Here is a 16,835-nt window from a genome sequence, read left to right as displayed (position 1 = left end):
CATTCCTAACTCTAAATTCTGTTTTTTTTTTAGGGCGAGCTATTTATAGCTCTGACATATTGTAGGGGAAACAACACTCTTGACCAAGTGGATTCCAAGCGGATTCCTCCCAATGCATGTGATCTATTGAAGCGTGATGCTTAGCCAGCGCCCGCTTGGCCTCACTCACACAACATATGCTCGTTCCCTCCCACTCGCTCGCTCCCCCGCCCCTCCACCCCCATCCGACTTGCAAGTAAGCCTCGCACACCATCAGGCTCTTAAAGCGAGACGCTTCGCCAGCGCGCGCTTGGCCTCACTCACACCCCATATGCTCGTTCCCTCCCACTCGCTCACTCCGCTGCTCCCCCGCCACCCCACCCCCATCCGACTTGTTTTGCTCTTATGGTTACCTCTTGTTTTGCTCTTATGGTTACCTCTTGCCTGTATCACATCACCTCATTAAATATTTTACCTTTCTTTCTCCTGCCCCTGTAACTTCTGCCCTTCATTTCTCCATCTTTGCCTTTCCATGTTTTCCATATTTCCCTTCCTACCAAAACTTTCCCCTCTAACTTGGGACTCTCATCTGCCTTTCGCCATTTGTTTCTCGCGATGTCTCTCCCTTTTGCTTCTCTTACCTGTGTTTTTTGTTTGTTTCATTTTATTGCTAAATCACTCTTTTTTCCTTCTTGTTCTTTTTCCGCTTTGTCTCCCCTGTTCTCTTCTCTCTGTTCCACGTGGTCCCCCTCTCTCTTGCCTTCCTCTCCCTTCACCCTTACCCCAGTGCTCTCTCCAATGTCTCTCCCAGCTCGCTGAAGCCTCACTGCCAGTCTCACAAGAAGAACGAGGCAGCCTTGGTGATCCAGAGCTGGTGGTGCCACGCACAGTTCCACCGGCGTGAATGGCGCTGCGTGCGGGTGCTCTCGCAGTACACCCGGTGCCCCGAACATTAACTCTACAACTATTAGATGAATATTTCTCACTCTACAGCTTGTTTTTCCTTTTGACTCAAATTGCGAGTTATATAATTTCACTGCTGGGGCTGGATTAAGAGTCTTGCGAACAGGGAATTTATTTAATGCGATTTAATATAGCACAAACATTACGAAGGTGTCAGAGCGCTCCAGAGGTACTCCATTCCAATTGCGATGGCATACCCCCTGCCCGCCTCATTTAGAGTTGGGCCAGCAGGTAGTTTTCCACTGGCGGAGCAAGTTGTTAGCTCTTGTTACACTCTCCCCCTGAACCTCTCTCCACAATGTATCGCCTTCCTTCAGACCGTCATGCCTCAAAGCACAGCGCTCTCCCAAGCGCCTCGCTGCCCCTCCCCACCTCCTCATCAGCTTCCCCGCCCCCCCAACCTTTCCTATCCCTCCTCTCCGCCCCATTCCGTCACAATTTCTCACTCCACTTTTGTTCTGGCACCACCCAAGATCCCCTCTCCGCACTGCTGCATCTGTAAATTCAACCCTCCCCCCCCACTTCCCTGCCAGGTTCTTCTCCCCTTTCACTTATGCCAGCTTTTAATTATTTATTTAGTTGTGCACGTTATATATTTAGCATGGCACCCGCTTTTAATTATTTATTTAGTTGCAGGCATTGCTTGTTTAGTGGAGCCGGCTTTTTACAAAAATGTGTTTGTGTTTGAGCGGCATCCAGGAGCACCTCGCCGCACTGCTCCATCTGTACATTAAACCACCCTTCCCTGCCAGGTTCTCATCCCTTCGTGCTTCCCGTGACTGCCCATAGTCCCCACAGCTGTTAGCACTCCTACAATACGGGCACACAAGGTAAAACCTTCTTCAAACAAGCATTTGCAATGCAATAGGTCTCACATATACGCAAGTTTAAGCTATTGCCATTTTAAATGCCAATGCCTTTTATTTATGGTTTACAAACAAAAACATAAATAAAAGGCATTGTCATTTACAATGCAATAGCTCAAACCCGCATAATTGCGAGACCTACTGCATTGCACCACTCAACGCCACGGCACCACTCTACGCCACAGCACCACTCAACGCCACAGCACCACTCAACACCACAGCACCACTCAACACCACAGCACCACTCAATGCCACAGCATCACTCAACGCCACAGCATCCCTCAATAGGACAATAAAAATACACAACACAAATGCAGAAGTTTTTTTAAAAAATTAAACAATTTCAAAGCATGTTATTTCATTTTCAGGAAACGTATAAACTGAGGGGCCTTTTCTACAGGCAGTGCTCCGAAACTAATAAAAAGGAGCATCAAACATTGATGGTGCTAAAAGTGCAATGGAGGACAAACAAAGATGACATGATCAAGATCCTCAATGTCATTGTTACATTGTTCGCATATGCTATCCATGACACTCATTTTTGGTCAGATCCCTTTAACAGTCCTTTGTTGTATTGTATTCATTTTTAGTTACACAAACAGACGACATGCTCTAAATTCTATGTCAGATAGGGATGTGGTTTTCTCTAGATACAAGATAAAATAATGATGTTACGTCTATCATTAATAGAGAACTAATCAGTGTATAAATTTACATCGACACCAGGAGAAAGCGATTTAAGATAACTTTTCAACTGTGAAGTGCCATAGACTCTAATTCATCCTGCTGAATGTTAAACTGTTCCAAAGCACATGAAAAACTTCTGTGAAATATACTGTCTTCTCTCTTTCTGATAAATATTTCTAATCGTAGTAAATTACACAGAGAATTCCCTTCACAGTGAATCATTCAATACCACCAGAGTAGCACTGCTGTTAGTTCGAACATTACTGTACGGTTCAAGTCAAGCTCCAATAGAATTGCCTGGGTAAAAGCCAAGTTATTTAAATTACACAAATTAGGTAATATTTGCTGTCAATAATATTCATAAAGGACCAATTTCGGGCACTAATAATTTATTTTGCATCATGAGGGCTTGATGGTACCGTTAGGTGGTATAATGTCAAAAGATATCTAAAGCGTCAATGCCCTCAAGCACTATTAAGGTCTAAGACTATTTGCATGCAATATTGCTTTTCTGATCAAATGCCGGATATACTTTATGTCATTTAAATTAGATGAGACATTTTTCTCTAGATATGAATACATTTTTACAATTTCAAACATTTCATTTCCATGGTGTCATAAAAAAAAAATTCTGATACCTTGTAAATTTAAAGATAAGAATTTTACTTTATGTGGGTGTACATGTAGCAAATGCTCTGTGGTATAACATAGAAGGCTATCTAGATGTTTAGAAGGCCCTTTGAAATACGTTCTAGCATTCCAATATCATCTTTATATTACAAACATGATAGATTTCTGTTTCCTACTTTTGGAGTATCGCTTTCAGGTCTACATAAACCTGATGGTGCAAGTAGGCAGCCTGTTTTAATCCGTTTTTTAGGTTTCGCTGGAGAAAGGAGCCGTTAGGCTCCTCCTCCAGAGAAATCTATTGAGTACAGTAAGCACTATGGAACACGCCCCCCGTCCCATTGGCTAGCTCCATAAATGGAGCCTAGCCATTGGACGAGGGGCCTGTCCATCAATGCCGGACCAGACACGGGGGCGTTCCCGAGATTCTTTGGCTTTTGCCGACGTCACGCGACGCCGGGAATGCCCCCGAGTCTGGTCCGGCCGTGCTTGCTGCTGTCCTGCCTTGTGTCACTCCTCCCGCCGTCCCCACGTTTCCCGCCTCCCTCCCGACGTCCGTGTCCTTTCCCGCCCCCCTCGTCCTCTCCCGCCCGCCCCCCGAGAGTGCTTGCTGCTGTCCTGCCTTGTGTCCCTCCTCCCGCCGTCCCCACGTTTCCCGCCTCCCTCCCGACGTCCGTGTCCTTTCCCGCCCCCCTCGTCCTCTACCGCCCGCCCCCCGAGAGCGGAGGAGGGAAGCCCGACTCGCCCAGCATACAGGTTTAATGTGGGCGTAGGATCCCGTCCGTATGTGGCAGTGATACAGTGGGACTCCAGTCCGGGTTTTCCATGTCTCATCGGTCGTCTGATTTCCTGCAACGCTGAAGGAGAGCGCACAGGCAGGCATTCAAACCCGAGCGAGGGAAGAAGGGAGTCTAGAGACCTTCTCACGCCACCCACCTCCCGAAGTGGCATACCTGCAAGAGCAAGCATGGGGGAGACGGCCCGTAGGCTGTATGTGTAGGAGCTCTCAAGTCTCTCCTCTTCCGCCGACACAAAATGGCGGCAACCCGCTTCGATAACTGCAGTGACAAAAAATACATCGATTTTGCTCCGGTAAGGGTGGACGGTGTTGTGGCAGGTAGCGGTGGAAGGCTTCGTGGGAAACGTTGCACAGAGTTATTTCCTATGCTGCACGCCACCCGGGTGGGAGGGGATCCTGGGCAGGCGGAGGGGCGGGACGAGGAGCCTCGGCAGGTGGAGGGGCCGGCAGGGAGGGAGCGAAGAGGCAGCGCTGTCCGGGCATGCTGCGGAGCACCGAGGAGCTCCCCTGCACTAACCAAGCGGCCACTGCCCTGCCATATGTAGGACCTTCGAGAGACCCCATACTTCCTGGGATTGAAGAGCCGACGGTAGCCTGGTCTATTGTGAGACCAGCAAGAAGCTCCCTACTGCTAACGGTTGGAGGTGCCGAGAGTCAGACTGCCTACTATGGTAGCAGCAGACCCACCTGCCCCTCTGCTGCCCGTGGAGCCCGGGGCTGCACTTCGGGGAGGCTCCGTAGCCGCTTCAGTGGAGCTGGGCTGCGCTATACTCCGGCAGCATGTCTGTGCCATGCTGAGTGGGACAGGTAAGGAGAGACCGTGCTGGTGCTGTGTTTGTAAACAACACGCGTGGGAAGCTTGGAGTGGCTGAGCAGGCGCTGTTCGCATTGCCTGATGCTAGAGCCCGGTGTGCCATATAAATCTCGTTTGCAGTTAATGTGGGCGTAGGATCCCGTCCGTATGTGGCAGTGATACAGTGGGACTACAGTCCGGGTTTTCCATGTCTCATCGGTCGTCTGATTTCCTGCAACACTGAAGGAGAGCGCACAGGCAGGCATTCAAACCCGAGCGAGGGAAGAAGGGAGTCTAGAGACCTTCTCACGCCACCCACCTCCCGAAGTGGCATACCTGCAAGAGCAAGCATGGGGGAGACGGCCCGTAGGCTGTATGTGTAGGAGCTCTCAAGTCTCTCCTCTTCCGCCGACACAAAATGGCGGCAACCCGCTTCGATAACTGCAGTGACAAAAAATACATCGATTTTGCTCCGGTAAGGGTGGACGGTGTTGTGGCAGGTAGCGGTGGAAGGCTTCGTGGGAAACGTTGCACAGAGTTATTTCCTATGCTGCACGCCACCCGGGTGGGAGGGGATCCTGGGCAGGCGGAGGGGCGGGACGAGGAGCCTCGGCAGGTGGAGGGGCCGGCAGGGAGGGAGCGAAGAGGCAGCGCTGTCCGGGCATGCTGCGGAGCACCGAGGAGCTCCCCTGCACTAACCAAGCGGCCACTGCCCTGCCATATGTAGGACCTTCGAGAGACCCCATACTTCCTGGGATTGAAGAGCCGACGGTAGCCTGGTCTATTGTGAGACCAGCAAGAAGCTCCCTACTGCTAACGGTTGGAGGTGCCGAGAGTCAGACTGCCTACTATGGTAGCAGCAGACCCACCTGCCCCTCTGCTGCCCGTGGAGCCCGGGGCTGCACTTCGGGGAGGCTCCGTAGCCGCTTCAGTGGAGCTGGGCTGCGCTATACTCCGGCAGCATGTCTGTGCCATGCTGAGTGGGACAGGTAAGGAGAGACCGTGCTGGTGCTGTGTTTGTAAACAACACGCGTGGGAAGCTTGGAGTGGCTGAGCAGGCGCTGTTCGCATTGCCTGATGCTAGAGCCCGGTGTGCCATATAAATCTCGTTTGCAGTGTCTGTGTAGGGGTTGGCAAACAGCGCGGATAAGCCTAGATTTGGGTAGCCCAGACTCGGCTGGAAAGTTGGTAGCCTCGTCCACAGACGAATGGCCCCGCGCTAGGAGGCGCCGCAGGTGCAGCACCTGCAGCTCTGCATGGATATTCCAAGAGGCAGCAGCCAGGGTCCCCACCCACAGGCGCCTGCCTGTGCAGGGAAGGTGAAGCCATCTCACGCCTGTTCTCAAATGCATCGGCTCCCAGTGCCTGTTTAATCAAAGGTCGTCGAAATGCCACAATACCCCCACTCTTTTGTCACTGTTTGTCCAAAGGTTGTCTCCATTACATTGTAGACTGTGTGTGCCTTAAAGCAGCGCCATCTTCTGTAGTGCTCTGCCACCCAGAAATGCGTGTGTACAGCTTTGTAGAATGCATCTGCTATCCATAAGCAGCTGCTGGCCACGAGGGCCACAGGCTCGGATCCCTTGCATTGTCGCCCTCTTTTAGCCTCGGGAACCAAGCTTGCAGAACAATGTGTAAAATCATGCGGAGAGCCGAGAATTCACAGGTACAACTGGCGGTTTATTGTTGTTTTTGAACTGCATTTGCGCTGGGAAGCTGTCTACCCGGATCATAGTTGAGCCTTTTGGAGCCCCTGGTCGTTTTAGTCATCCACGCTGATGCAGTGGGGTTGCTTTCAAAAAGCTTGTTTCAAGATCACTCATGCTTTGTCGTGTGGCTCTGTGTGTGTGTGTGTGGTTCTGTGTGTGTGTGTGGCTCTGTGTGTGTGTGTGGCTCTGTGTGTGTGGCTCTGTGTGTGCGTGTGGCTCTGTGTGTGTTTGTGGCTGTGTGTGTGTGGCTCTGTGTGTGTGGCTCTGTGTGTGTGTGGTGAGGAATTAGCATTTTAAAAATACTTAGAAATTCACAGAAAAAAGCAAAAGTTACAGGGACGTTATAGTTAGCAAATGGTATGTAATAAAATGTAGACATTTTCTGAAAAACACAAAGCTAACTGGGACGTTATAGTTAGGCTTAGGTTTCACTTGTACGACACCAGTGAACCCGCAGCAGCTATAGTTAACTATAGCTCACATCCCAGCAATACGCTGACCGTGTGCTGTTCCCGCCCCCCCTCGCTGTCCTGTGCCCCGACCCCCCCCGCTGTCCGTTCCTCCCCGTGTGTCCGTTCCGCCCCCTCCCCGTGTGTCCGTTCCGCCCCCTCCCCGTGTGTCCGTTCCGCCCCCTCCCCTTTCACTTCCTGCGCAGTCCTACCCCACCCCCCTCCCCCCAGTACTCGCACAACACGCCTATGTGCTAGGTGCACATTCTTTTGGGGGGGCACACTGTCGACGCACACACATTGTCCGCAGCTCTGCCCTCGCCCTCCTCCTTTCATCTCCCCAGCCCCTCCGGGTACCCCACCCCCCACATCACGCACGCATTCCGACAGCACATCACCCCTTCTTTCCCCTCTCCCTCCAGGTACTGCTTCCCATGAATGTAAACATTCAGGTGGTGTGACACCCCCTCCCTTACACCCCCTCGGGGCACACCTCGCTATCCATGCACGCACCCAGACACTGTGTCGCCCCTTGTCTCTTACACTCCCTCTGCCTCCTCTCCCTCAGGACACACTTCCCCCCCCTATCCATGCACACATTCAGACGCTGTATTTCCCCCCCTCCCCAGCATGCCCCCCCTCCCCAGCATGCCCCCCCTCCCCAGCATGCCCCCTCTCCCCAGCATGCCCCCTCTCCCCAGCAAGCCCCCTCTCCCCAGCATGCCCCCTCTCCCCAGCATGCCCCTCTCCCCAGCATGCCCCTCTCCCCAGCATGCATGCCTCCCGTCCCCAGCATGCATGCCTCCCGTCCCCAGCATGCATGCCTCCCGTCCCCAGCATGCATGCCTCCCCTCCCCAGCATGCCTCCCCTCCCCAGCATGCCTCCCCCAGGACTTCTTTCCCTACAGGAACACTTCCTGCCTCAGTGTCCTCTCTGCAGGACACGTCTCCACCCTACATACAAACAGCACCATCTGGGTGGAGGGCGGGATGCACGTGCGCATGAAAGAAAAGTAAGGGGGGTATTCTGCAGGAACTAATCCATGCAGTTGTGCAGGCAGTGCAAGCCGCCACAAAGTGATGCAACCAAGGCATTGTTTTCAGAAGGCAGTCCTTCGAGGCAGGAGAGATGCAGGAATCACTGCATGCAGTTGTGCAGGTAATGCAAGCCGCCATAAAGTGATGCAAACAGTGTTTCGTTTTAAATTGAGGCCCTGCGAGGAAGTAGAGGTGCAGGAACCAATCCATGCAGTTGTGCAGGCAGTGCAAACATCCACAAAGTGATGCATGCAACCAGTGTGTTGTTTTAAAAGGCGGGCCCTGTGTGGGAGGAGAGGTGCAGCTGTGGTAGAAAAGGCCTATGGACCTGAGACAGGAGTGCATCCCGTGACACGATACAGCTGTGCACGTGGGCGCTGCACACAGCTGGGCTAGAATGCTGTAAACAGACTTGGGCATACAGCAATGAGAGGGAGCTAGTGACTTTCTGTTCCTGTAGAGGCGCTTTAGGTGTAAATACTGCAGTGTTGTGTTTGGTATAGGATTTAAGATGCAATATTATTTTTTTTGGTTTAAATCTTGTACAGATATTGTATTGTTTGCTAAGAGCTGATTTTCGATAATAATGTTTGAATAAACACAACCTGTGTGATGAATCCAAATTAGAGATATTCAGTATTGTCAGTGACTCAGCTGAGTTGGAGGGTGCGGGATCCAAATTGGGTGTCTCCCTGGCCCAAGCAATACAGAGTGTTACTGATTCTTACTCAACTAGCTGGCTAACAGACATGTTATCCCCAAACATCAGCTGATCAATTTTTGAAAATAGCCATATGTTGCTATCAAATACACATTTTCTTTTTGAAAAGAGCAAACAAAATGACAAAAGCTTATTAAGAAAAAATAAAATAAAATGAAACCTGTTTTGTCACAAATATCTTTTAATTTTTCGTAAATACACATTTGACAATCAAACTTCAATTTGTCATTTTCATCACATACTCACAGCCATCACTGCCACACATGAATGCCATGTATCACTATCTCATGCCATGGAGGTCTACAATATGCCAAGAATCATCATGCTTGGATCAACATTAGACCAAGGGTGGGAATCCTGATGCCATGTGTGCCAACAACAAGAAGCAAGTAATTGCCACGGTTATACCTTGGCCACCACTATACTAGGTTGAGCAATATCATTCAGTGGTATTTCAAAAATTGACATCAATATGTCAGAGGTGGCATTTGCCAGCCGTTGCCATCATGAAATTGATTCTCACATTATGCAAAGCATTTCCACCTGTATGCCATGGTCACCAATACCAAAGGTGGGAACCATCAATACGCTAAGAATTCCAATCAATATGCCCGGTACAACATTTTGCCAGGAGTGGGAACCATCTTTTATATTGAAGCACACAATATGCAAATAATGAGTGCTAGGAAGTGAGAGTGACTAAGCAGTGCTAGGGAGTGCAGAGTGACTAGGGAGTGCTAGGGAGAGCTAGGGAGTGCAGAGTGACTAGGGAGTGCAGAGTGCTAGGGTGTGCTAGGGAGTGCAGAGTGACTGCAGAGTTCTAGGGAATGCAGAGTGACTGCAGAATGCTAGGGAGTGCTAGGGAGTGCAGAGTGACTGCAGAGTGCTAGGGAGTGCAGAGTGACTGCAGAGTGACTAGGGAGTGCAGAGTGACTGCAGAGTGACTAGGGAGTGCAGAGTGACTGCAGAGTGACTAGGGAGTGCAGAGTGACTAGGGAGTGCAGAGTGACTAGGGAGTGCAGAGTGACTAGGGAGTGCTATGGAGTGTTAGGGACTGCTGAGTGACTGCCGAGGCTAATGGCAATGTAAATGACAATGCCATTTATTTATCTGTTTTCAAAACCAACACATAAATACAAATTTTGTTATTTACAATGCCAATAGCTCTAACTTTTCCAAAGGCGAAACCATTGCATTGTAAATGCTTGTTGTACATACTGTGAATGAAAGGCCTTAACCTCTTTTAAATAAATCATATCAAATCAAAACGGCTTATAAAGCGCACAGCTACTCAATATAGTGTCCCAGTGCCACAGGTTCGTTAAACGCTGATCTCACAAGAGAGAGACATAATCTAATAGGCATCAGGCTACGTTTAAAAAAGCCTACAACCTTAGTGGAATGAAGGTGTAGGAGAAAAGCATTCCAGCTTACAGCACCTAGCGCAGAGAAGTAGGTGTCTCCCCAACTCTTCCTCTGTGTCTTAGGCACTACTGCCAGCAATGCATCAGCAGAACATAGAGTTATGGGTGGATGATAATGAGAAAGTCGCTCAGTTAGATATTTGTTTAGGGCCTAGGCCATAGAAGGCCCTATGAACTAGCACATATTCCTTGAACTTCGCTCTTATCAAGATGGAAAGCCAATGCCACTCCTTAGGATGGGCCTGCACAGAAATGTTCCTCGGAATGTTAAGCAGGAGCTGAGCTGCAGCACTCTGAACCAACTGGAGTCTCTTCTGTTAGTACAAAGGGAGACCCAGTATAATCCATTGGCATACTTCAGCTGTGATGTTATAAGGGCATGGGCTACTATCTTATAGCAAGGCATTGGAAGAAGGACCAACAACTTCCTCAAAAACCTGAGAACGCCAAACCAGATGGCGAGTATGCTCTCCACCTGCGATTTGAAAGACAGGTTGTGGTCAAACATGACTCAAAGGTTCTTAGCCACTGTAGTGAGTGTTAGAGGGGATGGAGCAGAACTAGGCCAAACCTCACCACCCCACAGAAAGGAGGAGAGGGGTACATAAACCAGTACCTCAGTCCTACTTGTATTGCACTGGAGGTTACTCTGGCAAAACCACTGGAACTCCGCTGTCAGACATGCTTCAAATCTACCTTGATCAAGCCCTGATCTTTGGACTGGGTAAGAGTGGTCTGCTTAATTCAGACACTCTGTTCATCACCACCCCCTTTTCTGTATCGTTTTTGGCCACTACAGGTGTGGCAGGGTATACTCAGACAAGAGTCCCTTGCTCACTGCACCACCAGGATTCAAGCAAGCCGGGCCGACGACGGCTGAAATGCCAGAAACCGGTCCCCGGAAGCTTGTCTCCTTACCAGTGAAGAATTGGCCTGGTAGTTTGGTCTGCCCTGTTCCCATGAGGCATGGGGTCGGGCTAATTTGCACATAGCCAGGTTCTGAACTGGGGTGATGCAGTGAGCTAAATAACGGTGATGGATTAAGCCGTGATCTCTTGACTGGGTAAGAGTGGTCTGCCTAATTCAGGCACTCTGTTCATCACCACCCCCTTTTCTGAATCAAATCTACCTTGGGCACTAGAGATGTTCCTGTCCCAAGTTAGAATAATCATTGTGTCATCAGTGTAAAAGATGACCTGCATTCTAAAAGATTCCACTAGGATTGCCAAAGGAGACATTAAATAATGTTGGGCTCAGGGCAGAGCCCTGGCTAACCCCAAACTGAATTGATTTAGAGTCAAACGCAAATGGCGACATTCGCATTGACTGACATCTATTTGATAGAAAGGAACATGGCCAAGCCAACGTGGCTCCACCTCTCCTAATGTCTAACAACGGTTGTAACAGGATAGGATGGAAAACCATGTCAAAATGCTCTGAGAGTTCCAGTAGCAGTAAGGCCACTATCTTCTCATTGTCCATGGCCATTTTAATAACATCTGAGACCTCTACAAGAGCAGAGCCATTGCCGTAACCAGGGTACAAACCTGATTGCGAAGGATGCAAGATGCAATAGAACATGACACCAGGTCGAACTATGCAGAGCTACAATTAGCTGAAGTAGATTATTTGGGATTCCCAAGCTTTGCAGCTATTTCCAGAGTTGGCCTGTCTATGTGGTCAAAGGCAGTTGTAAATAACAGTGACCGAATATAGGGGATAAGATTAAAGACCAGAGGGTAGTTTCTCTTTTATAACAGCACTATGGATTTCATCCTGAAGATCTAGCTTTTAAGATAAAAGCCTAAATCATTTCTATTGAAGGGGGCACATTCAATTTCCTGGGAGGGACATTTTGACACTGACTTATTGACTGAGTCAGCAGAATTGAAGGCAAATAGTTCAGACAAATATTTTACATAATCCTCATTGCTAATGGGGGTTGACTTTGATTGTATGGCAGGACGGGAGGCTTCGGATTATGCCTTCTTTCTCCGCTTTATTTTTACAGCAGCGTTATAACAACAACAAAAAAACACATTTCCCATAAACACTTGGGAAAGGAAAGAAAGTCCATCAACACAAGTCGTTATTCTCTGAAGGCACCCCAGCCAGCCCTGATAGGTCTTCCTCAGTGATTCCTCATCCTCTTTCTTTGCTGCTCAGCAGCAAGTTAAGTCACATTTTTCTTTATCTCCTTGGGTTTGGGGAGTGTTTTACTGTGGTGCCTGATTATCGCTTGCCGCGCTGGTTATTGTTTTCTGGTTTTCAGATTCCTATCTATCGCGGGATGCTGCAGGCATACCTAACGTGATTTTGTGCCCAGTAGTGGGTGCGGTGTGGTCCTCCCACCGCGAGGGGGCGGGCTTCCCTCTCGGTGGGCAGCGTGAGTTAGAAGCGCGAAAATCGGAGTTTCTGTCTGTCGCTACTCCCTTCAGGTCACCTGTCCCCTGCCACCCGGGTTTACGTCCTTCGGGGTCTGTATTTACCTTTCTTTTCACCCTGAACGTCCTCGGGGGTCAGTAGTGTGTTTACCCCTGAACACCCTGTGGGGTCGTATTTGGCACTGTGTGTTGTGGTGCGCAGTGACACTGTCCCGGGTGTCTTGCACCAAAAAGAAGGAAGGGCTGGTGTGTCCCTAGGGCTTTGCCTGTTCTTTGTGCTCCTTTGGTCGCCTACATTCGCCTGGACTCCCTCCCAGCTCCAAATCTGTGCCTAGTCAGGGCCATATACATTTATACCTTGTGCTACTGCACACGGCTGCCTGGCGCTTCTGGACCCTGCGGAGATTACTGTAATGCAGCATGCAGGGGGAGCAGGATCACTACCAGGAGGAGGACCCACTGAGCTACCTCCCCTGAAATGATGATTTTTACCAGGCGGTAGACGATTCTATCAACAGGGCTGTAGATCAGGCCATGGGGCCCGTGTCAGCGTGAATAGAGGAGACATATGCAAAATTAGCAGCCTTCATTCCCACTACCCTTGCCCCAACCCCGGTTACTACTTCCTCTCCTCCCCCTGGCAAAAAGCCTTGCATTGAGAGGGTTGATGCGGAGGCCTTTGCCCTTTTGAAGAGCACATTTGTGGCTCAGCTGCCTTCTCATCCTATCCCGCCAGCTCTTACAGGGGGCCCCCACCGTCTCCCAGGCCCTTAACTCCGGACACCCTTGATGATGGAGACTCCCCAGATATGGACGAGGAAGCATGCTCCTCTAGGTCCTGGGCCCCGGCACCCGCTCCATCAGGGCCTTCTGACATGCTGGACCCGGATGATATAGTCCACCCGAGGTCCTCACACTGGGTTCCCGGGATAAGGTGGCCCAGTATATGGCTGCGCGCCTCAGTAAGCCCTTAGATAAGGATAAGGATGCCCGCAGCCACCTTCGGGCAGAGTGTCCCCGCCCTACTCTGGAAGGAAAGGTCGCTCTCATGCCCGAGATAGACCAGAAAATTGCAACATTCCTGGCCAACTTCGTTGGGGACCCGAAAAAGGGTATAGACCGTTCCTGGCGCGCCTGTCAGGACAAGCTGCTCAATGCAGTGGGGCCATTCACAAAGATCTTAGACATGACTGAAGAGGCCAAGGTGTCGGGGGACGTTATTTCCCTGGAGGTTCTGTCCAATTAGGTGCAATGCGCAATAGTCTTCACTGGAAATGCGAACTGCACACTTTCCACGGAGAGGAGAAGGTCACTCCTGATCAAGGTGGATCCCAAGCTGGGGGACCTCGCCTCTTCGGAGGCTGGAGCAGTGGCCCTGGGGAAGTTTTTTGGTGACTCCTTCGTCAAGGAGCTGGGGAAGTTTGTAGCTACTTTCACCTCCCTTGACAGGGCGCAAGCCAACAATCAAAAGGTGTTCACCCCTCTGGTTTTCAATAGGGCCGGACGTGGCAGGAGCCGCTTGTTCAGTCGCTTCAACAGCTCCTACCGGGGGGGAGATACTGGCCGTGGTCAAGTCCAGGACAACGCCCAGTTTAATAACTTCTTCCCAACAAGAGCCCAGAAGTTCCATGGCTGTGGCCACCAAAAAGGACAGCATCAAGGCGCTGGACGAGGTGAGTGTGCTGCCTTTGGCGAGCTTGCAGGTGGGGGGGTGCTTGGCGCAGTTCTTCCCAGATTGGGTGGCCCTTACCAGCGATGCGTGGGTGCTGAAGACGGTCCAGGGCTTCCAGCTGGAGTTCCATGGCCATCCTTGTCAGCTTCATCGCCCGACCCATTTCCTTTCTGAAGCGTGACACACAGTTGGTGCGCAAGGAGGTTTGCGCCCTCCTCCAAAAAGGGCCAATTTGCTATTCAGCCGAGCATCCAAGCGGCTTTGTCAGCAATCTTTTCTTCGTTGACAAGATCGACGGTGGCAGGCACCAGGTTATCAACTTGAAGGAGTTCAACGAGTGGCTGTTCTACCGCCACTTTAAGATGGAGGGCATTCACCTCCTCCGGTACGTCTTGAGGCCGAACGATTGGATAGTCAGGGTAGACCTGAAGGACGCGTACCTGACGGTGCTATATTTCCCCCTCACCACCGTTTTTTGCAGTTCAGGTGGGAAGGTCAGGTTTATGAATTCGCCACGCTCCCTTACAGTCTATTCTCCGCGCCGTGGTGCTTCATGAAAGTCCTTCGGTCGGTGGTGGAGTTCCTCAGGGTGAGGGGAGTGCGAATGATCATCTACTTGGATGACATGTTGCTTTTGGACCAGTGTCCCGGGAGGTTGTCAGCCCAGTTGCAGACCGCAGTCAACCTGCTTCAGGATCTGGGTTTCGTTATCAACAAAAAGAAGTCCCTGTGGGTTCCCATCCAGTGTGCAAAATTTTTGGCTTTCAACATCGGCTCAGTAGCGTCCTCTCTGAGTCTTCCCGCCAGGAAGATGGCGAAGATCAGACACGAGTTACGTCAGACTTTGGCGAAGAGTCAAATCTCTTTGCACCAGCTGGCGGGCCTGGTGGGGTGGCTCGCTTCTCCCATTCAGGTGAGTTTTCCCAGTCCCTTGCATTACCGAGCCATGCAGCACCTGAAGGCCTATCACCTCAGAAGGGGTGTGACATATTCTAAGTTGATCCCCCCCCCCAGCACCTAGGCTACGCAAATTCCTATTCTACTTTATTATCACTAGACTCTGCGATTAGCTTCCATTGCCATCCAGTATTTTTCCAGATTGCTGACTATTTCAAATCAATCCATCGCTGAACTGCCTGTTGCTTTCTAATGAGAATGAATTGTCTAGCTCTCCTTTTCAAAAGACCAAATATTGTGCCTCCCATAGGGAAGAGGTACATAAATTGGCCTTTTACTGATCCATTTATTTATCTAGTTCAAGCAAAGAAACCGTACTTGTCTTGGACTTAAAGGCCTTTTGCACTGGAGACCTTTCCTCCTAGATACAATTTCATGTAGAGTTCATACTTTACACATGGGTTTTGTTCATATTCAGACATTTCGTCAACAACTATTTTTACCCCTTCACTCAAATTAGCTATTTTTGTTGCATCCCATTGCATTCTCCCAGTGGATTCGTTAAAGTGTACCTTATCTCTGTCTTATTCTAAGGCAGTATGTATATCTTTTGGAAAGTGAATTATCAAGGATAATATTTTTTGATCACTGTAGAAATTGTTGATCACCTTCATATCAGACATTAATCCAAACATAGAATATGAAGCAACCACATCATCTATTACAGAGTATCCCTTATTACTGGAAAAAGTGTAATTAGTGGGCATACCCTTTTCTATTCTTCATTCCATGGTAGCTCTTGTTGAGGAGAATTGTGTTATTGGTCAGAATTTTCATTAGTATTGACTTCACAACCTTTTTCAGACTCCTCCATCACTTCTGGCCGCTTCCGAGGGACACCACACAGTGGGGGTAGAGAATTAATAATTATAGCTGTGCCCTGTTCCTTCCGTTCTGATATCCATCTGTGGATACTAATGTCTCCCTTTTTTTCTCTCACAGTCGAAAAAGGGTAAATACTGGATTACAACACTGAAGGTTGGAGGTATGGTCAGCAGAAATAATATCAATAAGGAAGATGGCCAACAGCAATTGGCAGCTACCTGTATTGGGAATCTATACCACTTGATTCAGCATGCAAAATGAAGTCCAAGCAGAGCAAATTCGAGCAAGAGAGATCTGGCAGCCAGGAAGTGGGGTAGGTGAACAGGTGAGCTGTGGGCTGCGGGCTTTGGGCTACAGGCCGAGCTGGGATTGAGCACTGAAAGCCCCACAGGACACCACCAGTTATAGCCTAATAATAATGGTGGTGTCCTTGTAACAGCTGCAGTAGTCTTGCACCCTCTCCCCAACCGCTCCCGCCCTTCCTTGTTGTCATTATCTTATTACCCTCCACTCTCTCCTGCTTGCTACTACCTCCCTCACCTCCCTTGACGCTTCATCCACTCACAGTGTGTCTCGCAACATCTTCTCACAGCTCCACTCGCTAAGTTCGACTCTGCCTTTAAAATCCAACGTGGCAAGAGCTCACAATAGGCACACTTGACCACCAGGACTTCCTAAGTGCCCACACACTCAATACTGAAGCTAAACTGCACCGGGTTACAGGGCCCATCAAACCACTTCCTTTATTCATTCAAAGATGTTTAATGATTTGAAAGCCCTTCAGGATGCCCAAATGTTGGGGTAAAAAACTATGAGTATCACAAAGATCAGGACTAGAAAAGCCTTTACCCCTTGTGTACCCCACAAAATTGACCCTTACAGGGGCTGACGTCACAGTAGGTAATGTTGCGTAGATGTCTTGCAGTCAGACACCTTCATTCC

The sequence above is a fragment of the Lissotriton vulgaris genome, chromosome 2_1, assembly GCF_964263255.1.
Source record: "Lissotriton vulgaris chromosome 2_1, aLisVul1.2, whole genome shotgun sequence".
NCBI classification, from domain to species: domain Eukaryota; kingdom Metazoa; phylum Chordata; class Amphibia; order Caudata; family Salamandridae; genus Lissotriton; species Lissotriton vulgaris.
This window is presented reverse-complemented; position numbering follows the sequence as displayed.